The sequence below is a fragment of the Mesoplodon mirus genome (genome assembly GCF_964341445.2).
Source record: "Mesoplodon mirus genome assembly, chromosome: 17".
Lineage (NCBI taxonomy): Eukaryota > Metazoa > Chordata > Mammalia > Artiodactyla > Ziphiidae > Mesoplodon > Mesoplodon mirus.
In genome coordinates, this window is record NC_138993.1 from 55,778,654 (window position 1) to 55,804,953 (window position 26,300).

Genomic DNA, 26,300 nt, shown 5'->3' on the forward strand with positions numbered 1-26,300 from the left:
TAATGCAAATCCTTCAACCTGTATTCCTCCATTTATTGAGATCTTCTTTAAATTCCTTTGGCAATGTTTTGCAGATTTTAGCATTCAAGTTCTGCACATTTTTCATTAAATTTATTCTGAACTTCTTTTTAAAGTTATTGCAAATGGAGGCTTTTGTTTTGTTCTGTCTTCAATCTTATTATATATTTCTTACCAAATGTGCAGTTGGATCTTGTCTTTCATTCTTGATATTTTTAAAGCTTATTTTCTCTGTTTTTTTTGTAAAAATAATCCTTCTCCCTACCTTTCCAAGCAGATTTGCCTTATTTGATTAATGTCTGCATTTTATTTTCTTATCTCTACTATCTACTTTGTGATTGATTTATTCTTCATGTTCTTTCTAGCTTCATGTTCTGGTGGAAAAAAATCACTGATTTTTAAACTTCTCTTTAAGTTTAAATATCTAATATGAACATTGAAATTTCATCCAAGCATTGATTTAATAGCCCTTAGTAATTTGATATGTGTTATTTTTATTACCATTGTTCAAAATATTTTTGATGTTTTTCTTTGACACATAATTTGTTTAGAAATCAGAATGTAGGTCTTTCTCTAAATGTTTTATTTTGTTGATTTCTAATTTTTTTTTATGATTGGAGCTCTTTCTCTGCAGTATATTCTTTAATATACTGAGATTTACTTCATGACTGGCATATATTCTGACCTAGTGCTAGTGCCATGTGTACTTGAAAAGAATGTAAATTTGTAAAGTCTTCAGTTTGGGGGTTTGGTGTTCCATAAATGTCAATTAGGTAAGGTGATTGATAGTATCATTCAGATTTTCTATGTCCATACTGAAACTGTGTCAAGTTGCTGTATCAGTTACTAAGAGAGGGAAGTTAGCCTCACTCACTATGATTTAGACTTGTCTGTATCTCTATTTGCACTGTCAGTGTTCACTCAGTATATTTTAAAGCTCTGATATTAAACACAAATACATTTATAATGGTTATAACTTCCTAATATGTTAATCAGTTATCATTAGTGAGTGCCATCTTTGCATTAAATGTTTGGTTTAGTTTGTTTTGTTTTTTGGTCTTTTAGCAATTCAGCCAAACTTTCATGCTTATGTTTCCCGGGCATGATATACATTTTACAACTTATTATTTTTATCTGTTTGTGTCAATATATTTTAAGTACATTTCTTCTAGGGAGCATATAGTTGCATATTCTTTTCTTATTCATTCTAACAATTTCTGCTTTTTTATTAGGGAGTTTAATCCATTTAAATAAAGTATTTATTGATATGATCGTTTTAGGGTCAGTTGTCTTGGGTGTTATTTTTTTCTTTGGGTCCCCATCTGATTTTGGTTTCTCACTTTCTCTTTTACTGCCTACATATATGAATGTATGATAATTATTGTTAATATTCAATTTTAATTTATTTATTAGATTTCTAGCTACGTCTCTTTAAAATGTCTTTCAGTAGTTTCTCTGGAGATTAAAATATTCATTGTTAACTTATCACAACTTAGAATTAATATTAAATTATAGTAGTTAATATATAGAAAATTCACAATCATGTATTTCCTTTTTCCTCTCTGAAGTGCTGCTTAACATATACATTATTTTTTCCATAATTGTAAACCCATAGGCCTCAATTTTAAAAAGAAATTAATAAAAGAAAATTATACATAGTCCTTTATATTTATCTACATGTGCACAACAGCTTTTGTTCTTCATTTGTTCCTATATATCCAAGTTGTGACCTGATGTAATTTTACTTCAGCCTCAAGAATTTACTTTAGAATATATTTGTACTACAGGTATGCTGGTGATAATTTCTTCAATATTTCTTTATTTACTTATTTACGTATTTACTTATAATTTCTTCAAGATGACAGAGCAACTAAACATTGTGAATTATTTGTATTCCATTTCCCTTGATTAATTTTACTTCTATATTTTCTTTTATTTCAGTGATTACTCTGGATTATATATTACTCTGAAATATTTAATCTTGAATAAGTCTAATACAAATTAACTTAATTAACCGCTAACAGGTAATACTAGGAACTTAGAAAAATTGTCAGCTAGCAAATACTATTTTTACTTAATATAAACCTCTGCTTTTAACCATGTAGCATCCTGAGGAATAAAATAGAAGAGTCAGACTTTCTGTAAAAATATTTGGAATAAAAACTCTAATCTAGTTGACTGTTTATTATGAATATATGGCATGAGAGGAAAGACAAGAATTGTAGAGAAGGAGAATTCTCAACCTCCGTTAAAAAAAAAGTGGCTAAAGAGAGTAGGAAAAGAGTAATTATGACACAGGGAAAAAGAAACATGAGGAATGATAAGAAAAAATAAAATACCTTATATCTCTAATAAAAATATTTTATACTCTACCTATATTCAGATATTTGCTTGGAAAATGACACATATTACACTTACATCTAAACAGAAATACCTTCCCATTATATGCCTAGAGGCCTATATTTGTAATTTTTCTGTGGTGACATTTATAATAGCTTTCCTGACAATGCAAACAACTTGACCAAAATAAAAATTATGTAAGATAAGCTAAATTGAAATATTATCCCTTAAATTTTAGAAGACATAATCCTAAAATTAAGAAATGGATACAACAGATGAAATAGAAATAACTCAGAGTTCCACAGTCTAAGACATCACAATAATCAATTCAGACCTCAAGGTAAATTTAAGAACCTAAGCTGAAATATATTTGTAATAATGAAAAAAAAATCATACCATATTTTACTTTTCTAATAGTTTGATTTTTTTTCTTAGTTGAAACTTTATTCACTTTGCTACTTTTCCATATAGTAAAGATTTGGACTTTTCTCATCCTTTTGATAAAATTTCTAAAAATGCAAATTTCAACTTAGTACAAAAAGTGTTAGAGTTTCTATTATTACTGCTATGTGGGTTAATAGTCAAGGGAACCAGTGACTATACTGTTTTCTTCTTTAGGTATTTTCTCTTATATCATGAAGTTTATAAGTCTTGAATATACATTTCTTTATATACAGAATCTTTTCAGGTAGAATTTCTGTTTAGAATCTGATAACAAAGGCTACTTACCTGATTTGGAAGAGGGAATTGAAAAGAAAACCATTGTTGCTCCTGAGGCATTTGGGGCAGACGTGGTTTTTGGGTATCAGGCTAAAGCTAGGTTTTGCCAGCAACTTTGTATGGGGGACCTCCTGTCCAGCAGGTTGAAGCTAGTGGAGACTTTCCCTAACCCTTGCTTACAAAGTTCTATTGGTGATTTTGTAAAGCCTCTCCTTCTTTAGAGGGAACAACAAACAACTGGAAAACAAACAAAAAATTTGTCTGGATGCCAAGTAACCCAACAAACAATTCCCAGTTCTTTCCTAGTCTTTACTGCAAAACTCCTTAAATAGTTTTTTTTTTTCATTCTCCCAGTTGCTTTCCAATTTTCTATTACACTGAGCTCTATCTGTCTTTGTCCCTGACTATCAAGGCACCATGCTCTCATCAAGGTCAGCAATGACTTCTCTGTTGCTAAATTCAGTGATCAATGATTACTCCTCATCTCACTTGACAGTTCACCTCCCTTCCTCCCTTTGACCCACCTCATTTACTTGACTCCTAAGATAGTGTACTTTCTTAGTTTTCTCTCTGCCTCATTAGCTGCTCCTTTGTAATCTCTTTGGTTGTTTCATCCACTGTGTCCCAAATTTCTGTCCATCATTCTCTTTTCTATGTATTTTGACTGTCTTGACCTCATCACATCTCATAAATTTATTTATTTTTATTTATTTATTTTCTTCTTTTGGCCATGCCGCATGGCTTGTGGGATCTTAGTTCTCCAACCAGGGATCGATCCCATGCCCCCTGCAGTGGAAGCACAGAGTCTTAACCACTGGACCGCCAGAGAATTCCCCCATCTCATAATTTTAAAACTGTCTATAATGTCTATTTATATTTCTACCCAAAAATTATCAATTTACTTTATATTTCTATACATAATTTCCTATTGGAGATCTCCACTTGACTATTTAATAGACATTTTAAATCTGACATGCCTCAAACTGTAATGCTCCGCTCCACTTTCAGATTTACCCATTACAGCTACATTGTGGGTAATCTATCTTTCAGGTTGTTCAGATGAAGACCTTTGGAGTAACCTTTAATTCCTCTCTTTATTTCAAATCCTATGCCTAGTCTTTAATGAAAGACTGCCTCCATATTTAAAATGTATCTTGAATCCAACCACTTTTTACCCTCTCCACTGGGACCACCCTGGTCTTAACCACTATTGTCTCTCACCTGTATTACCACAATACCTCATATATCTCCCCACTTTTACTTTTATCTTTCATTGTAAACACAGGCCAGCCAGAATGATTTTAACCATAATGCAAATTGTGTTTCTTTTGTAATCAAGACCTCCATGGCTTTTTGTTTAACACCAATACAACCTAAAATCCTCATAATCTCCTAAACTCCTTTCCCCACCTATTGCATATCTGACTTCCTCTTCCACTTTTCTCCCTCAGTCTCACTGTAATCCTAATGCCCTTCCTTTTATCCTCTTTTGCCAATCATTCAGGAAATCCTATCTTTCTGACTCTGTATTCCTTTTAGTATCGTTTATCACCTTCAATTTCCCAGTGCCAATGTCTGTCTTCGGGTTCTCATATGTTTTGCCTGGATTATTGTAAATCTCCTATTTCTTTTCTAATCTTTATCTTTTTGTTATTCCAATCAAATTTACACCTTACTTACCATAATGATCTTCCTGAATTATAAATCTGACCTTGGTAAGCCACTGTTTAGAAACTTCCAATTATACCCCACACATTTGAAGAAAGACTTTCAGCATATTATTTACAATTGAGCCTCTTCAGCTCTATCACTTTTTTTTGATCATTATACTGATTTCTTCATTCATAGAATATACTCTGCAATTTCACACTTCAAGACTTTTGCTTAAGTTATTGCTTTTGCTGGAAGCCCTTCTTATTTCTCAATTTCCATCTTTCTCACTTTGGCCTAGGTCAATTTATTATTTAACTGATTATCTAAGAAGCGTTTCTGAGTTATCCAGTTCCCCTGAAATGCATTTAAACTTCTGTTGATGGTATTAGCAGTGATCTCCCTAGAAGATAAGGACCATTTTTTAAAAAATCATAATCTTCAATATTACTTAGAATTATACTAAGAAATTAAATGACCTATATAAATAGTATGTCTTGCTGTCACTTTCCCCATTAGCAGCATGGTGACAATAATGTTAACCTGTCTGCCTAACAGCATTGGTGTATATAAGTAAGATACACTTTCTCAATGGTAAGCATGATAAAAATGCCAGTACTATTCCCTGAGATGTCCCTTTCTTGATCGATATTAGAAAGCTATAGCAGAATCATGAAGGGGAGTTTTCTCTTGAATTTGTATAAAGGTACATAACATCCTCTGGTTTGAACATAGACCAAAAAGAATATGTTAGTGTATTTCTGATTGACAAAGGCCACAATTAGCTATCGTGTTGCTATCTAGAGTTGCTATCTAGAGTGTTATCATTTTTCATGAGATATTATGGCAAAAATGACATAAACTGAACAGTTGAAAGAAGGCAGTATATCCCAGATTTGATCACTCCAACTACCTTCAATGGAAGCATTCCAGGCTAAGCCACTCTCACCTTTTGACATGAGCAATTATACTATTTTTTTTTTAATATCCTGAGTGCTAATCCATGTTGTGAATATTTTTCATGTGTTATTTTTTCTTTATTTATTGTATGCTCTGTCTAATAAAGTTTAAACTTTGACATATTCAAATCTATTAACATTTACTTAAAATTTTTTATTGAGATATGGTTGACATGCAACATTCTATTAGTTTCAGGTGTACAATATAATGACTCAATATTTGTATATATTGCAAAATGATCACCAAATATGGTGCTGACATCCAACACCATATGTAGTTAGAAATTTTTTTTCTTGTGATGAGAACTTTTAAGATCTACTCTCTTAGTAACTTTTAATTATATAATACAGTACTATTAACTACAGTCACTGTGCTGTACATTCCATCCCTATGACATTTATTTTGTAACTGAAACTTTACCTTTGATCACCTTCAGCCCCTTTCTTTATAGATTGGCTGTTTTTATTCTCTCTGGCTAATTTTCAAGCAGGAATAAATAATAGGATTCAGAAATTTTTAGGTATTGGTGGTTTTGCAAACTCAAATGCTAAATATAAACTTTAAAAAAATGTATGGGGGGCTTCCCTGGTGGCGCAGTGGTTGAGAACCTGCCTGCTGATGCAGGGGACACGGGTTCGAGCCCTGGTCTGGGAGGATCCCACACGCCGCGGAGCGGCTGGGCCCGTGAGCCACAACTACTGAGCCTGCGCGTCTGGAGCCTGTGCTCCGCGACAAGAAAGGCCGCGATAGAGGCCCGCGCACCGCGATGAAGAGTGGCCCCTGCTTGCCACAACTAGAGAAAGCCCTCACACAGAAACGAAGACCCAACACAGCAAAAAAATAAATTAATAAACTCCTACCCCCAACGTCAAAAAAAATGACCTTCTTAAAAAAAAAAAATGTATGGGGCTTCCCTGGTGGCACAGTGGTTGAGAGTCCACCTGCCGATGCAGGGGACACGGGTTCGTGCCCCGGTCCGGGAAGATCCCACATGCCGCGGAGCGGCTGGGCCCGTGAGCCATGGCCGCTGAGCCTGCGCGTCCGGAGCCTGTGCTCCGCAACGGGAGAGGCCACAACAGTGAGAGGCCCGCGTACCGCAAAAAAAAAAAAAAAAAAAAAAAAAAAGTATGAAATGAAAAAAGGTAATGAAATATTTGCCTCAGTAGCAAGAATTAATGAGTTTTGCCTTTGCACCGATTTTAAAACCCCTCAATATATTTTGACAGTGTGAAGTAAATCCTTTCAGTTGGAAAAAGTGCTCAGGGAAAATCAATGGTATCCTGGATAACATAGAAGGCTACACTTAATGCCAGTACTTCCTGTATTCCAATCAGTCTTCAACCCACTGTAATCTGACCTTTTTGCTCACTGCTCCTCTAAACAAAACATCTTCAGGACATTGATATGTTCTCCATCGTTTTCTCCAATACACATCTTTCAGGCTTATTCTATGTGACCTTTTGTCACCACTGGCAATCTTGCTTAAGTACTTCTTAATGTCTTTTTTTTTTTTTATCTCTTAACTCAATATTCTTCTGGTTTCACTCTTAACCATGGCCTTTTTCTGCCAGTTTTCCTTGCCATTACACACATGTTACACCTTTTGTAGTTGTGTCACAGTCCTTGAATATTCTGTTTTATTTTCAGTCTTGATTCTTTTTCTTTCAGTTTTCAAGGGTTCTGTTGATATGCCTCTAACTCAGAGATTCTTTCATCAGCTGCGTCCAGTCTACTAGTGACTACATCACTGATTCTTTGTTTCTGAAGAATGGTGTTTTTGTTTTTTTTATTTTGTTTTGTGTTGATCTCTAGTATTTCCTTTTAGTTTTTTCTTAGGATTTTCATCTTTCTGCTTACATTGCCCATCTGTTCTTGCATGCTGTCTACTTTTTCATTAGAGCCCTTAATGTGTTAATCATAGTTGTTTTAAACTCCCAGTCTGATAATCCCAACATCTCTACTATGTCTGGTTCTGATGCTTACTCTGTCTCTTCAAATTATGTTGTTTGTCTTGTGGTATGCCTCATAAGGTTTTCTTGAAAGCTGGACATGATGTACTGGGTAAAAGAAGCTTCTGTAAATAGGTCTTTAGTAATGTGGTGGTGAATTATGGGGTGAGGGGAAGTGTTCCATAGTGCCATGATTAGGTCTCAGTCTTTTAGTGAACTTCACAACTTTCTCAGTTTTTTTTTCCCCCCTTTGGTGTGACAGGATGGGTAGAATGGGATAGAGTTGGATATTTTCCATCTCCCACAAGGAAGGCAAGAGCAGGCCCGAGCTGCATGTTTCCCTTCCGCCAGGGCAGTTAGGCTCTGATAATACCCCAGCAGCTCACGATCTGGTTAACAAGTTTCCCCTGAGGGCAGGCCTTGTTAAGAGGAAAAGAGTGCTCTGGTGTATTTCAAGATGGTTCCTTTTCCCCTCTCCCTGCGGGAAGCACAAAGAGATTTCTCTCCAGTGTTTATTACAGGAATCTGGTCGAGCTCCTGGAGGTAAGTCTCACAGTATTGTGGGGGCCTCTCTTGGATTGTGTCCCCCTGGAGCCTTTAAACTCTTTATGTCCTCCTTACTGAGCCTCCAACAAGTTGTCAGTAACGGTCCAGTTTTCCTCCTAGCGCTGCTTCCCACACTGGCTTTTGCTTCTGAGTCTCTGCTCGGCTAAGACTTTGCCCGCCTATCTTTCCAGTCTTGCGGGGAGCAGTTTGCCCTGTGTCCTCCTCTCTCTTACAAGTCCAAGAAGGATCATTAGTTTTTCAGTCTGTTCAGCTTTTGACTTGTAGCGTCGATTGAAAAAAAGAAAAAAAAGCACAACCTAAAAGTTGAGAATTATGTTTTATTTGGCAGACAAAACTGAGGACGTAAGCCCAGAAGACAGCCTCTCAGACAGCTCTGAGGGGACTGCTGTGAAGAGTAAGGGAGGAGCCAGGTTGTGTAGGAGTATTTGCAACAAAAACCAGGTAGTCAGAACATCAAAACATTACTGTTAATTCAAGGTAACCAGACATCTCAGTTTAATGAATTTAGCACTTTTCTATGTATGGGGAGATGCAAGAGTCTGGCTTATTGAACTCATTCGTTTGATTTGCAAGTTAAAATACCTAGCACCGGGCTTCCTTGGTGGCGCAGTGGTTGAGAGTCCGCCTGCCGATGCAGGGGACGCGGGTTCGTGCCCCGGTCCGGGAAGATCCCATATGCTGCGGAGCGGCTGGGCCCGTGAGCCATGGCCACTGAGCCTGTGCCTCCGGAGCCTGTGCTCCGCAACGGGAGGGGCCACAACGGTGAGAGGCCCACGTACCGCAAAAAAAAAAAAAAAAAAAAAAAGGAATACCTAGGGCCAGTGGCCTGTTCTTCATCCTAATCCCCTCAGGGTGCATAGCTGGGGAACAGCTGCAGAGGCCAGTGGCTTGATGGCCACGACATCCTTTGTTTACTATGGGTGAAGAATGCAGGCGACATTCTTTGCTCACAGTAGTTAGAACACAGTGGTGACTTCCAAGTGCCTTACATCTAAACTGGAATTCTGCCGATTCAGTGTGCATACTTCCTTCTCATGTAGCTCTCTCACAAGTGTTGAGTGTCATTGTTCTGTTCTAGGTTTTCTTCTCTTTTCTACACTCCACTCTGCATTGTCCCATATTTGTATATACTGAATGCACTCCCAGATCTATGTTTCTGGTTCATATTTTTTTAAATAAATTTATTTATTTTATTTATTTTTAGTTTTGGCTGTGTTGTGTCTTCGTTGCTGCGCATGGGCCTTCTGTAGTTGTGGCGAGCAGGGGCTACTCTTTGTTGCAGTGCACGGACTTCTCATTATGGTGCTTCTCTTGCTGCGGAGCGCAGGCTCTAGGCGTGTGGGCTTCAGTAGTTGTGGCATGTGGGCTCAGCAGTTGTGGCTCTCGGGCTTTAGAGCACAGGCTCAGTAGTTGTGGTGCATGGGCTTAGTTGCTCTGCGGCACGTGGGATCTTCCTGGACCAGGGCTCGAACCAGTGTCCCCTGCATTGGCAAGCAGATTCTTAACCACTGTGCCACCAGGGAAGTCCCTGGTTCATAGTTTTACTTAAACTTTATAACTATTAATCTTACTGTCTTTTGTACATTCTTTCTGAATTACCAAAAATGAATAAAAGTGCATGGTCAAGAATAGGTGTTCAGGGACTTCCCTCGTGGTCCAGTGGTTAAGACTTCACCTTCCAATGCAGGGGATGCAGGTTTGATCCTGGTTGGGGAGCTAAGATCCCACATGCCTCGCCGCCAAAAAGCCAGAACATAAAACAGAAACAATATTGTAACAAATTCAATAAAGACTTTAAAAATGGTCCACATAAAAATGAAAAACAAAAAAGGTATTCAGTGGGTGGTAAACTATGATATTTACAAATGTACCCTATATACAGCAAAAAAATTTATATAGAATTAAATAAAATTGTTATAAGAAACAAATAAAATATATACCAAAAATATATCTTGAGAATTAGAATGTGGTACAACCACAAAACTTAACCAATTTATATAAGATACAAAATGTTTAAGCGTTGGACCATGGCAATGACTGTATGTTAAAATATTGGGGTTGAATTGAGAAAAAATTGCAAATAATGGTAAATATCTAAGCAACATATTGAATGCATATGCATTCATTTATTAAGAGAACTCACAAAAATATGTGGGTACTTCCAATCAGTTAAATTTATTAGTATATAAGAATGTGGAGGGGTAATGAAGAACATTATTTCTATTCAGTGGCCATTGTAAGGAGTACATTTCTGCTCCTTGTGACAGCGCCCAGGAGGAAGACAAAGCTTCATATTTTGAACTCACACTATGCAGAGTCCTCAGCCACTGTCATTACCACTGCCACTAAAAACTGCAGTAAGTTGATTATATGGATGTATTAACTGTTTAGTGTAGATCTTAAAATTTAACCAAGCATACAATTCAAGAAACATGTAGAGTGTGGTTGTCTCTCACTGCAATGTAGAGTGTGGTTGTCTCTCACTGCAGTGATGAGGAGATGTATTTTCTGTGTCAGATTAAAGAAGTAAATGTGGTACTTACCTGAGATTATGACAAAATGAAATGTTCTGCAAAAGTAATTTTTATAGATAACTGATGTATTTCTCTTGATGTGCCAAAAGTTTGAAAAAATACCAAGTAAAATGTTTGTGTCATCTTTTTCAAATTAGAGGCAGTTTTCCCTTCCTCAGTAGAATAAATTGAATATGATATGCTTTCTCAAGATGGCTCAAGGTCATATCAACAAATATTAATGAGTTATAGTCATACAGTGATATTCATTGTTGCTAATGAGGTACACAGAGGTTTTTTTCTTTCTCTTTCTCTCTTTTCTTTTTTTAACTTTGCAAACTATAGATTCAAACTTTTCTGTTTTGCAAATAGTGGAGATAACATTTCTCTGATCTTTTGGACTTGGCCATGCCTTTTGAAAGCACCCAGTACTCTCTCCCTGCCTTTTATATAATACCTGCTCTCTTATTCAACTTCTAATATAAAGGTAAAAGTATACTGTGTTCAAAGAAAACAAATAACTATGCTACTAAAATTCTAACTAATATTAGAATAACTATATTATATATATGATAGAAATCTTATATGTATAAACATGTATTGTTTATTTATTTTTCTGGGATTTAAAAAACTTACCTGTAGGCTCTATGATCTCCATCTGAGTTGTTTGTACTTGTGAATTGGAGGAAAACCAGGATGTGAGCTCTTACTACATTACTGTTAATACTGGACACATGTAGTAGTGTTTGGGTAACAGCAGTGTTAAACGCAAAGGCACAAATGAAAATATTTTGTATGATTCCTCCATGACACTTTAGGTCTAAATTTTGCATAAGTATTATATGAAATTTATTATAAAGTAGTAAGAATTTATAACTGTGAACTAGAATGAGTCTACAAAGCAATACCACTTATAAGAGCTTCCAAATAATTTAAGATCCAAAACTGTAAAAACCAGGCTGCACCTCACCTAAAAATCCTATTGTCATGTGGCTAGTGTATAATTTTATTTTCATATTTTTAATCAAGAATGCTATGAAATGAGGGCCTCCCTGGTGGTGCAGTGGTTGAGACTCCGCCTGCCGATGCAGGGGATACGGGTTCGTGCCCCGGTCCGGGAGGATCCCATATGCCACGGAGCGGCTGGGCCCGTGAGCCATGGCCGCTGAGCCTGCGCATCTGGAGCCTGTGCTCCGCAACGGGAGAGGCCACAACAGTGAGAGGCCCGCATACCGCAAAAAAAAAAAAAAAAGAATGCTATGAAATGTACTACAGAGAAGACTGTTCAGATTAATGTTCTGCTTTTTTATATTTTTAAATGCTAATACTTATATATGTGGCACTTGCATGATAATAGCTAAATACTAGCAAATCAAATTTTAATATGATATAAAGTTGGTGATGTATATTAGAATGTAGTACAGATTTCAAAATGAGAAATGATCGTTAAAGCCAGAATTCTGTAGAGATATGAAGCAGAAGTGGGAAAATAGTTTTCACATTATTTCCATCCCAAATATTTTGAAGTTATAAGACTCTGTAAAACTCTGTGAAGCTCTTTTTATTATGTGATTCATTGCAGAACTTGTGAAATTCAATAAGAACATCAATATGGCAGGTGATTTTAAACTTGCAAGTCACTGCACAGCTGAGTTTCTGAAGGGTAAAGTTTATGTCTCCTCATATTTAACTTGAAGTCATCAGAGGGCCTGGCATATATTATACAATCACAAATTTTTGAAGAAATTAATGTATGCTAAATTTAAAGATGATCCAAGTGTTTTCAAAACAGAAAACTGGAAATTAAATTTTATTTTACAAAGTAAGGTAATACTACTTTTTTTTTTCTCCTGTGTATCTTTTAGTCTCTGTAATCAAAAGAGTACAGAAACACGATCTTTCTTATCTTGAATTATATGAACTCTTCACATTTTTGGATATATACATTTACTGCACTTTGACGTAATTTTTTCATGCCTGACTTTGTCCAGTGTGCAACTGTCTAGCAGGTCAACACTTATGTAACAGTTGCTCAGTGAGAAATATAAACCCTAATCTTGTGTAACTGGCCATCAAGGTAAAAAAAGGATAAACATACATGGCACAGGAAATAATAACTAGAAGCTTTATAAAAGAAAGGTATAAAAAGCAAGTTACTCATTGTGAATTATGTACTTAAATATGAAAATGTGAATGGAGTTAATTAGGGAAATTTTGCTTAAGAACCACTGTAATCAGCTATTTGAAACACTGTATTTGGCAAGTATCACTTTAGTTTCACAAACTTTTAATTTATTGTTTTCAAGCTTATGGGACTGCTTTGGATTTCCTGTAATCCTTAGGAAAACTGTAAATTTTAATTATTAGTTTCATTAGATACTATCTGCTAGTGTTAATTCATCCAATACTGACTGAGCACCAATCTTGCAATAAGCACTGGGTGAAGCTGTGGGAAGACATTACTGTATCAAAAAGAATTTCCCACACAGATGATCACACTGAAGAAGGAATAAGATATGGTCTGAAGAGTGCCTTCAAGAGTTGTAGGTTGTGATTGAATAGGTATGAGTTCAAGTTCATGGGGAAGGTTTAGCTGAATTTTCACTGAGATGGCATTCAGGGAAAGCTCTTGAGAGGTGAGCATTTATGAGCTGAGGCTTTATGACTGTGACTATAGTTTGGCCAAGAATTGCTTGCAGTTCACTACTTGAGGGCACTATGTGCCATGAGAGTTCAGTAACAATTAGGATATGTCTGCTGTAACAAATTTTTGATTATGCATTAGAAAATTCTTCTTTTTTAAAAAATTAACACCTGGTTTGCTTTTTATTGTTTTATTGTTATTTTTTCACCACACCACACAGCATGTGGGATCTTAGTTCCCCAACCAGGGATTGAACCCTTGCAGTGGAAGCATGGATTCTTAACCACTGCACCGCCGGGAAGTCCTAGAAAATTCTTGGATAATATTCATAGAAACGAAAACCAGAAATCTGAAATTTTGGTGATAATTTTTTTTTCCAAAAGAAGATATGTTTCATGCATAAGAATATAGAACACTTTAGAGTTAGAGACTGTGGTGACAAAGAATTTTATCTCTATACATAGCTTTACTTAAAACTATCACTTAAAAGTGGTATGGAATAAAACTACTAAAAGATGGTGGTTTGGTTTTTCATATAAAAGTTAAAAGAAAATAAAAATGAATGCATGTTATTGGGGCAAAAACATTTCTAAAAATAAGCATATATTATAATGAATGTAAATTGGATTTCTAACTTATGGCATAATATTAAATATAAGGTCTACAGATGGAAAATCATACATATCCAAGGTTTGCCTAATTATTTTGACTAACTTTGGCAAGGCTGGGTTGTGAAATTTTATTACTCTTTTTTTTTTTTCTTCTTCCAAATTGGCTTGCTTAGAAATTCAAGGATGAACTTAGAATGGAAGGATTTTTAAGTTTAGTTTAAAGTTTTCATTGGAGAATGTTGCTTTATACAGATGTAATGGGCTCCAATGTTTTTAATATGCATATCTTAAAAATATAAAATTGTCATTCATTTTACTTCATATAAAATGAATTTGTTAAAAATGCACAGTAAAGTTTAGTCACATTCTTAAATTATCATACCCTATAATGGAAAAAGATAACACATGTTAGAGAGTTATTTTAAAAGCTACAGGAAGCCTAATAAGTTTGATCTCTTTGATGATTTAAAAAATATATCTAATCTATATTTTTATTAAATTATAAATTACACTATAAGTTAGGTATATAGGTTAGTTGTAAATGTTCTTGGAATAAAAATAGTTTTGTTTTTTTTTAAAGATCTCTCACTTGATTTAGCTATATTTTCTCCAAAAATAAGAGTGTACTGTATGTATGTTCTATTTCTAGTACCCATCCACTTTATTAATGTCAAAATGTCAAAGTAAGAAAATGAGTTTAACAAACAGGATCAATTAGGTAAATTTAATTATATAGAGAAATGTATTTCTCAGTGTAAATTAAGTTCATTCTACATTTGACTATAACATTTCACATTCAAAACAGAGATTGCTATAACCTTTCAAATTACAAAATTGAGTTGCAATACACATTAAGGTGATATAACTTTAAATACTGTAACCTTTATAGATCACCTATGACAATGGTTTTTCTTTCTTTGTTATTTTCCCATCTGAATAACAATTAAGAGGTTTGTGTTATACTAGTATGGAATATTTGTTTCTGAGAATAGTCCCAAATTGACGTCATTTGGATATGATACACTGTTAATAGTAAGATAAAAAACTCTGGCAACATCCCGGTAAAACTCAAGAGATAAAATCCTCTTTCATAACACAGCGCAATTTGAATTAAAAAAAAATGTGATTCTAACGAAATTAACTTTTAAGTACTCTCAGTTGTCCACTGAAAACAAAAGTCAGTGCTTCAGTTTGTCTCTTTCTCTCTCTTGTGAAGATGTGGAGTAATTGAGGAAACAACCTGAGTTTGTTCTATGCCCAGAATTTAACTACTTGGCTAATATTCTATGCACAGCTGCCAAGAATGTAGCTAAAGAAGAAGTACAAAATATATTGAAATGTAAATAAAGGTTGCTATTCTTAAGCATTTCATGATAATTAAAAATCATTTGTGCATGATATCATTAGTTGCAGTTATAGAAAATGATAGGATAAGTATAATATTCAATGTGTATCATTTATATTATATAAAATTATATGTATTATATGTAATATATATACACATGACTATGCATATAATTATGATATATAAACTCATGTATTTTGGTTTCCTAGCTAGAACTGAATGTGCTCCTGTAGACTAATTATCTGGATTGAATGTAGAGAGACACTGAAAATGAAAAGTTTTGTGCTATAGTAGTAAATGCTAAAATTCACACCAGAACATGGAAGACCTCTTTATATTTACAGTGTTAAAGTGCATAAAAACACTAAATAGCTCCACCCTCCAATTTTAAGAAGGGAATCTGAGAACCATGAAGGTTAGTGATTCATGATCACCCACTAAACATTGTCAGATTAGGACTATAATTTGTATCTTTTTATTCCAAAAGTGTGTCTCATTTTATCATACAACGTTGTCATTATATTGGAAACATCTTTGTAGAAGAGAGTGGACATCTTTAATTGAGAGTAGGATGGATACTTTGATGGAGGAATATATGCCAGTTATGTCACCTCCATTCACATTCATAACTTGTTTTGAAAATTTTAACAGGTTTATTGAGGTATAAGTGATATACATTAGGCTGCACATGTTGAAAGTATATAATTTGACAGGACCTGACATATGTATACATCTATGAAAACATCACCACAATCAACCCCAAAGTTTTCTTTAGTCTTTTTACATTTGCATCTTCCCACCTCTCTTTGCCCCCTTTCTATCCCCAGTTAACTACTTATCTGCTTTCTGTTACTGTAGATAGCTCATATTTTCTAACTTTACATAAATGCAATGATATAGTACGTATGATTTTGGGGTAGGAGGGCTGGCTGCTGTCACTCAGCAAAACTATGTAGAGATTCACCTATGCTTTGTCATTTGTACATTCCTTTTTTGTGTGCGTGCTGAATAGTGTTCCATTGTAAGGATATACAATATTCATATTTGCAAAGTGATACATACTTGTGGTGTTTCTCATTTTTGACTATTACATTTAAAACATTTGAGTAAAAGTACATACTTTGTCATATACTTTTATTTATCCTGGGAATAGGAGTAGAACAACAGGTGTATGCTTAACTTTAAGAAATGTTTTCCAGGGCTTCCCTGGTGGCGCAGTGGTTGAGAGTCCGCCTGCCGATGCAGGGGACGTGGGTTCGTGCCCCGGTCCGGGAGGATCCCACATGCCGCGGAGCGGCTGGGCCTGTGAGCCATGGCCGCTGAGCCTGTGCGTCTGGAGCCTGTGCTCCGCAACAGGAGAGGGCACAGCAGTGAGAAGCCCGCGTACCAAAAAAAAAAAAAAAAAAAAAAAAAAGAAATGTTTTCCAAAGTGGTTGCTCCATTTTACCAGAATATGGTTGGCCCATATTCAGACCAGCAGTGTGTGATGATTGCGGCTGCTGATACTAACCAACACTTTTTTTATGTTCAGTCTTTTTAATTTTAGCCTTTCTGAGAGGTATTTTGTATTTCCATATAAATTTTAGAATTTTTTGTTCTAGTTCAGTGAAAAATATTATTGGTAATTTGTTAGGGATTGCACTGAATCTGTAGATTGCCTTAGATAGTATAGTCATTTTGACACTATTGATTCTTCCAATCCAAGAACATGGTATATCTTTCCATTGGTTTCTGTCATCTTTGATTTCTTTCATCAGCGTCTTATAGCTTTCAGAGCACAGATCTTTTGTCTCCTTAGGTAGGTTTACTCCTAGGTACTTTATTCTTTTTGATGCTATGATAAATAGGATTTTTTCCTTAATTTCTCTTTCTGATCTGTTCTTGTTAGTTTATAGCAATGCAAGAGATTTCTGTATATTAATTTTGTATCCTTCAACTTTACGGAAATCATTGATGAGTTCTAGTAGTTTTCTGGTAGCATCTTTAGGATTTTCTATATATAGTATCATGTCATCTGCAAAGTGACAGTTTTACTTCTTCTTTTCCAATTTGGATTCCTTTTATTTCTTTTTATTCTCTGATTGCCATGGCTAGGACTTCCAAAACTATGTTGAATAAAAGTGGTGATAATGGACATCCTTTTCCTGTTCCTGATCTTGGAGGGAATGCTTTCAGGTTGTCACCATTCAGAATGCTGTTAGCTGTGGGTTTGTCATGTATGGCCTTTATTATGTAGAAGTAGGTTCCCTCTATCCCAACTTTCTGGAGAGTTTTTATCATAAATTGGTGTTGAACTTTGTCAAAAGCTTTATCTGCATCTATTGAGATGATCATATGGCTTTTATTCTTCAGTTTGTTAATGTGGTGTATCACACTGATTGATTTGCAGATATTGAAGAATCCTTGCATCCCTGGGATAAATGCCACTTGATCACAGTGTATGATCTGGATTCAGTTTACTAGCATTTTGTTGAGGATTTTTGCATCCATGTTCATCAATGATATTAGACTGTAATTTTCTTTTTTGTGTGGTATCTTTGTCTGATTCTGGTATCAGGGTGATGGTGGCCTCATAGAGTGAGTTTGGGAGTGTTTCTTCCTCCCTGCAATTTTTTGGAAGAGTTTCAGAAAGATAGGTGTTAATTCTTCTCTAAATGTTTGATAGAATTCATCTGTGAAGCCATCTGGTCCTGGACTTTTGTTTGCTGGAAATTTTTAAATCACTGTTTCAATTTCAATACTTGTGATTGGTCTGTTAATATTTTCTATTTCTTCCTGGTTCAGTCTTGGAAGGTTGTATCTTTCTAAGAATTTGTCTGTTTCTTCTAGGTTGTCCATTTTTTTGGCCTATGGTTGTTTGTAGTAGTCTCTTATGATCCTTTGTATTTCTGCGGTGTCAGTTGTAATTTCTCCTTTTTCATTTCTAATTTTTTTGATTTGAGTCTTCTCCCTTTATTTCTTGATGAGTCTGGCTAAAGGTTTATCTATTGTGTTTTTATCTTTTCAAAGAACCAGCTTTTAGTTTCATTGATCTTTGCTATTGTTTTCTTTGTCTCTATTTCATTTATTTCTTCTCTGATCTTTATGATTTCGTTCCTTCCACTAACTTTGGGTTTTGTTTGTTCTTCTTTCTCTAGTTGGTTTAGGTGTAAGGTTAGGTTGTTTATTTTATATTTTTCTTGTTTCCTGAGGTAAGATTGTATTGCTATAAACTTCCCTCTTAGAACCGCTTTTGTTGCATCCCATAGGTTTTGGACCATCATGTTTGTGTTGTCATTTGTCTCTAGGTATTTTTTTATTTCCTTTTTGATTTCTTCAATGATCCATTGGTTGCTGAATAGCATATTGTTTAGCCTCCATGTGTTTGTGTTTCTTACCATTTTTTTTCCTGTAATTGATTTCTAATCTCATAGTGTGGCCGGAAAAGATGCTTGATACGATTTCAGTTTTCTTAAATTTACTGAGGCTTGCTTTGTAGCCCAAGATGAGAATATCCTGGAGAATGTTCCATATGCACTTAAGAAATTGTATTCTGCTCCATCTGATTATGGGATTGCTTCTTTATGTTTTGTCTTGAAGGCCGTTATGAGTTCCTTGACAATGAAAAATGGAATACTAGTGGATTGCACTGACAATAAAATTTATTAAATTAATATGTGTTATTGTAATAATTGCTGAAGCAAGGGAATTGGGTGGCAAGAGGCTATTGTACATGACCATTATGTTTGTAATGATGAGTACAGGATCTGTGTGGTGGAATCTGATTGTGAATGCACAAAAGAGATTATGTAAAGAAAATCCAAGCTTACAACTTTACATTTTCAGCTCACATGATAGAGAATCCGAGAGCTCCCATGGAACCCTCAAAAGAATCACCTAACAATCTCTTATTCCTTATTGTTTTAAGACAGAGCTCATTGAATATCAGAAGCAAATTGTAATCATATAGCTTTCAGGATTACAGCATATGTTGAATTCATAGATTTCTCCTGTCTCTCAGGTGAAGTATTTATTTTGAAAGAGTAATTTAAGGCCTGCATTTCCTTATTGATCTTCTGTCTGAATGATCTGTCCATTGATGAAAGTGGGATATTAAAGTCCTCCACTATTATTGTGTTACTGTTGATTTCTCTTTTTATGGCTGTTAGCATTTTCCTTATATATTGAGGTGGTCCTATATTGGATGCATATATATTTATAGTTGTTATATCTTCTTCTTGGATTGATCCCTTAATCATTATGTAATGTCCTTCTTTGTCTCTTGTAACATTCTTTATTTTAAAGTCCATTGTGTCTGATATGAGTATTGCTACTCCAGCTTTCTTTTGATTTTCATATGTATGGAATACCTTTTCCATCCCCTCACTTTCAGTCTGTATGTGTCCCTAGATCTGAAGTGGGTCTCTTTTAGACAGCATGTATATGGGTCTTGTTTTTGTATCCATTCACCCTGTCTCTGTCTTTTGGTTGGAGCATTTAATCCATTTATATTTAAGGTAATTATCAATATGAATATTCTTATTGCCATTTTGTTAATTGTTTTGGATTTTTTTTTTTTTTTTTTTTTTGCGGTATGCGGGCCTCTCACTGTTGTGGCCTCTCCCGTTGCGGAGCACAGGCTCCAGATGCGCAGGCTCAGTAGCCGTGGCTCACGGGCCCAGCCGCTCCACGGCATGTGGGATCTTCCTAGACTGGAGCACAAACCCCTGTCCCCTGCATCGGCAGGCAGACTCTCAACCACTGCACCACCAGGGAAGACCCTGGAATTATTTTTGAAGGTCTTTTTTTTTTTTTCCCCTTCCTCTTTTGTTCTATTTTCTTGTGATTTGATGTTTATTTTAGTGATGTGTTTGGATTGCTTTTTCTTTTTTGTGTGTGTATCTATTGTAGATTTTTGGTTTTTGGTTACCATGAGGTTTTGATATAGCAGTCTGTATATCTACAAATTGTTTTAAGCTGCTGATCTCTTAACCTCAAATGCATTTCCAATGCCCTGCATTTGTACTCCTCTCACAATTGCTGGTTTTGATATCATATTTGTGTGTGGATGATTTCCTACCTTTACTTTATGTTTGCCTTTATTGGTGAGCTTTCCCATACGTAATTTTCTTGATTCTAGTTGTGGCCTGTTCTTTTCCACTGAGAGATGTTCCTTTAGGATTTGCTGTAATGCTGGTTTGGTGGTGTTGAATTCCCTTAACTTTTGTTTGACTGTAAAACTTTTGATTTCTCCATCAAATCTGAATGAGAGCCTTGCTGGGTAGAGTATTCTTGGTTGTAGGTTTTTCCCTTGCATCACTTTAAATATATTGTGCCACTTCCTAGGAGTACTTTAAAGCACCATGTAAGCACTAAACCTCATGAAAGGTAATATAGACATCAAACTGAAAACTTAATGTTGATCTACTTCTTGTAAATATATTTTGACAAGATTAATTATTAGATTAGATATTATACAGTGCAAATCTATATTAGTATTATCTGTCAAATTAGAAGTCTCTACATAGAAAGTTATATAATATATATAATATATTACATTTCTGAAAAGGTCAAAGTTGCTTATTCATTCAACAAATAGTTTTCAGCTAATATGTACCAGGCATTGTTCTAGAAGCTGGAGGAAAGGCAGCTGCCAAGCAGATGCCTGCCCTTTTAGAACTTACATTGCCTTGGAGAGAGACAAATAATAAGAAAACAATAATACTGTGTTGTATATTTGAAAACTGCTAAGAGAGTAGATCTTAGAAATCCTCACCACAAGAAAAGAAATTTGTAAATATGTGTGATGATGTATGTTAACTAGAAATACTGTGGTGATCTTTTCACAATTTATACAACTATTGGTTCATTATGTTGAAATCAATATACCTGAAACTAATATAATGTTATATATCAATTATATCTCAATTTTTAAAAAGTGGTTAATTCTTGAATTAGTCACTGCCTTATATTTGTATTTTTAAAGATACACAGTCAAAATTAGTGTTATAATGTTGAAATATTTTTAAATTCATGAATTAGAAATCTATTTGTAATTTGAAAAAAATTAGTGAGTGAAGAAAATTTTTTTAAATTATAAAAGACAAATTAATTGAATAAAATCTACATTTAAATTTTATGAAGAAAGTTTCTATTCAGCACTAAAATATGTAATGACATATATGTTAGTATTGATTGCTTGATCTTCCTCCTCTTGTTTTAAAGCTCTTTTAAAAAAATTATCAATCTTGTATCTCCACAAATAAAGCTATTCTGAACTCAGCTTTTTTTTCTTCCTATATGATATATATGCACATACATATATATCTAGATATATATGTACATTAATGAAGTAAGCACCTTATCTACATAATATATTACAAAATTTTGTCTTACTCAGTACAACCCTAATAATAGTCCCTATTTAGTCTTTGTTTTTTGAGACAAATTTAAATATGTTTGTATTGGTTAGGATTCTTACAGGTAATAAAACCACTTGAATTAAAATGGCTTAAGCACTAAAGTTGTGTAATTATTTCACTTAAATAGTACGTTTTGAGATAGGCAGTTCCAGGGTAGATGCAGCCACTCAAAGAAAACGTCAAAGATCTGTATTGTTTATTTCCATCCTGCTGTTCTATTCTTGCCTATTGGCTCCTTGTCTCTTGTTGCTTTATGGGCAAAAGAGGTCGCAGCATCAAGAATCACAGCACCACTCAATTCAAGCAGCAAGAAAGAGTAGGATATTTTACCTATCTCAATTTTGGGGTGCAATATTCTTTGAATACAATGTCTCCTTAATACTCTAGAATTGGGATATGTGTCCATCTTTAAAGCAATCATTGGCAAAGGATAATGAAGTAAGCACTCTTCACTTAGTTTAGAAAATGAACTTCATAGAGGATGAAAGGGAGTTAAGGTAGGGGCCCACCTTTACTGAAAGTATTGTACCAAACATAGTTGTGTTTCCTTAAATGCAGGAGGAAGAAAGATACAGGTATTGTATAAACACAACAATATCTGATACATTTTTTAAAACTCAGAAATTTCAAGCAAAGTAAGTGGAACTGCCCAAAGGCAACATATAAATTTCATTTGAATTTAGTAATGGGAATGTCTAGTCCAATATTTTCATTGCTCCAATTTTCTCTAACTTCTAAAATGTTTGGCTGTCGTTTTTAGATATAAATCAGATACCTCCTGAATTCCAGCTCTCATTCCTTATTTTGTATCCCAATCATTAAGTCAATTTGAAACTTGCCAGTGATGAGACAATTACTCATTTCTGCTATCCATAAATTTTATGGCATTTTTAGAATGATTGTCTGTTTGACTCTATAAAAACATGATCATCCTTACAATATATATCCTTTAAAATTTTTCTTCATAATGTTATATTACTTTAAGCATAGTTAATTTGTTTTATAAGCTGGTTCATAGCTCATTTTTATGAATGCTATAAGTCTTCAAACACATGGTTAATTTTCTGATTATAGTGTTTATGTATGCTAATATATTTCTCAAGTAAAGAAAAATGTCATTTTATAAGAAATAAAGCCCTTAGTTAAGTTGAAATGTCCACAAAATAAGATGTACCTTGTGGGGTTTTTTTTGTTTTTTTTTTTTGCCATGAGATAAGGTGATACCTATACAATGCCAATGGTAGTAAACATTGGAATGGAAAAAGAGAATGTAAAATATTTTACTAATTTCAAATATTTTAATGGTGTCTGTTATGCATGTTTTGACTCAATGTGATTTTTTAAATCTTTCTCAATTTTATCCTATCAGCTAGTTGAATTCAGTGGTTGAGACTCAGCTGGCACAGTCTCTGTCTCTGGCTCTGAAATGACAAAGTGTGCTGGGTTGGATACTGAGTGAGGGCAGTAGGCTCAGAAATCATTCCCAATGCTAAGGCAGGAGGGCGGGAAGAACCAGATGTGGATTTGAAGAAATTTTAGTGTGCATGGCAGAAGGTACTGAGTAATTATCTAGCAACATGGAGTAAAATATCAGTCCACATTAATGTAAATACTATGGGCTTTATGAAGTGTAATAAAAATCTGAGATTTTCTGAAAAGTTTAGAACAAGTTAATATCATTTCCCCTTCTTGTTTCTGTAACTAAATCTTAAACTGTAGTATCAATGTCATAAATTTAATTTTTAAACATTATTCTTTAAATATTACTGAAACTGTATAAGGCATATAAAGGATATATCATATTTAATTATGTTTATAATTTGAAAAGAACATAGAACTATAGACTGAGACAATTGTATTCTTTCAAGGAGAGAAAATAGGTATCTGGGTAGATTGGGATTTCTCTCCCAAGTAAAGGTGAAGATCATACATTAACTCCATCCGTTCATTTTCCTAAGTACATTTAAAAAACCTGGTCAGCTAATGTTGGCACCTGAGTTGGTTTCATAAGGGATAGAGGCTAGGTTCTAGGGATAGCTGCTTTCACTGCTTAGTTATCTAACAATGACTGGTGCTATATTGGATAGACCAACACTGTTACAGGAGATGAATTATGAGCCACACATATTGTCAATACTTGAAAACACTTCTTAGGATTGCTTTTCTCATATCCCGAGACAACAGATGTGAAGAGAAGAGATTTTTTTTTCATAAAAATCATTATGCAAAGCTATTGAAGAGGATAGATATCATCAAGTTGCTAACACTTTGTATTTAATACCATATATTAATTTAGTATTTTTTTAGAATCCCAGAAATTTGAAAATACCAATTGAGAATTGAAAATGTGATGATTTAGAGAGGAAGTGAGATGCTTTCTTGCATCACTTTCCTCTCCAATTCACCTAACTATCCAGAACATGGGCAGTGAAAGAGTAGGCATTACCAGATGCTAACTATTTTAAAAGTAATGGAAAAATCATAACTGAAAGAAAAAAGCCCAGAGAAAAAGGCAAACCTTTGCCTGTGGTAGCCTTAGCATTGCACCTTATTGATAACATTGGGTCAGCTTCAGTGAGGGAAAGGACCATAGAAACACGTAGGTGAAATGAAACAACCAACACAGTGATGAGTGGGCTTTTAGATTTCTTTCTCTCTTGTAAATAATGAGATCCTCCTGTCCCTCTCCATCTATACCCTGGGAGTTCAGTTCATTGACAAAAAAGGTTCTATAATAAGAGTATTTTTAAAAGTCATTCTCAAGAAGTTAATAAATACATACTTTCATGTGCTTTTTCAGTGAACTCATTGCAAAGCTATACTAAAACATAATGCCCTTGGCATAGCACATACTGCATTAAGGCTGAACCATTCTTCCCTCAGATTTGCATGTAAAGTCATTTCATCATATTTTCTAGACTTCAAAATATATCATAATTGTTTATCTCCCAGGAACCCTGGACTCACACATAGTGTAGTAAGATAAAATATTTAATTAGCTAATAATTACTCAGCTCTTTTTGTTCTTCTATATGTATTTTTGGACACAGTAATATATTCTCAGGCAACGTAAAAATAAAGGTTAATTTGTGCTCAACTTATAACAAATCTCCATAGTGTCTGAACAGAATTTATATCAGACAAGGAAATGTGAATTTAAATAGCTTTTCTCTAAGAGAAGATAAAGGGAAAAAGAGGGCCAAAAAGATGAATAGACAAAATGCATTGAGGTATATTTGTTTCTCTGTATGTCAAGTGCACAAACCAAGTTGGTTTCCATTTTAGGGCATTCTGATACTGTGTGCCGGTAAAGCATACTGTATCATGTGGTTTCCCATGGATATAATCCCTGCCTTAAGGGTTTACAGCTTGAACATTCAGAACTATCCAAGCAGCTCATTTCAGACATATGCAGCTTAGCAAGCTGACTGGTAGAAAAGCTGGCACTGAACTCTCAGTTAAGTTCCTGTGTCAGCATCATAATCACAGGCATAAAAACAAGGATGATCTGTTCTATGTCTGTGATATAACCAATGAACTTCCAGTGAAATGCAAATAGATTTCCAGAGTTCTCTAGTATTAGAAACTATTAAACTGAATAAAGAATACTGAAATATTAGCATCCCTATACTTAACATGGTTGAGTTTTGCATAAAAATCAAAGAGTTCATTTTTATAATGAAACTGTGATTCTGTGATTATGAAAAAATGCTGGTGACATTATGTTAAGTTTTCTTTTGCACTTTTCTTTTTTTTCCTGGCAAAATTCTTGGTGGGGAACTTGAAACATCAAAATGAGCATTGGTCAATTAGAGGTATTTTAAACAAGAGTAGATGAAATATTTTTAAGTAGGTTTTATTTAATCATTTAATTTATTTAAATCTAATTTACTTAATCATTTAATAATTTATTTAACAAATTTGAAAAGCTTTGACTGTATAGAGACATTTTAAAAAGTCTTATTCCATATGTAATATGAGTTCATATAAAATACATTGTATTTTAATAATTGTCATTAAATTGAGTAATAAAAAAGCCCTAAGTATTAGAATACTGGGTATAAGAAACATATTTACATACAGAAAGACTCTATTCTGGAGCCCCTGTCCCAATATCTCAAGATATTATATGCATAGACCCATTCTAATATGACAATATGATATAAAAATGGAAGTGGCTGAATATTTGCATCATTGTATATATATATATATATATATATATATGATGTTTTACATGGATATAGCATGAGCACTTAGTCCCTTCATGCTGATATCAGGAATAAACATGCTTACTTAGAATCTAGGGTACATTTTTATATGGAAACCCTGTAATACATATAATAGTTACATATGCTTAAAATTTATATGGTAGATGTAATACAGCTTTGTTTCTGATTTTATGAATAAAATCTGTAGTCAGAAGATCTAAACTTCTTTTTAAGCTTTTTGGATTTTCTTTTATTTTTCTTAAACTTCATCAGCAAATATAGTCCATTTTCCAAATAATAAACCTATCCAAATTAGACATCTTTGTTCTCTTTATTTTTTCTACTAAGGAAGTTTTTTAAAAAATGGTACTGTA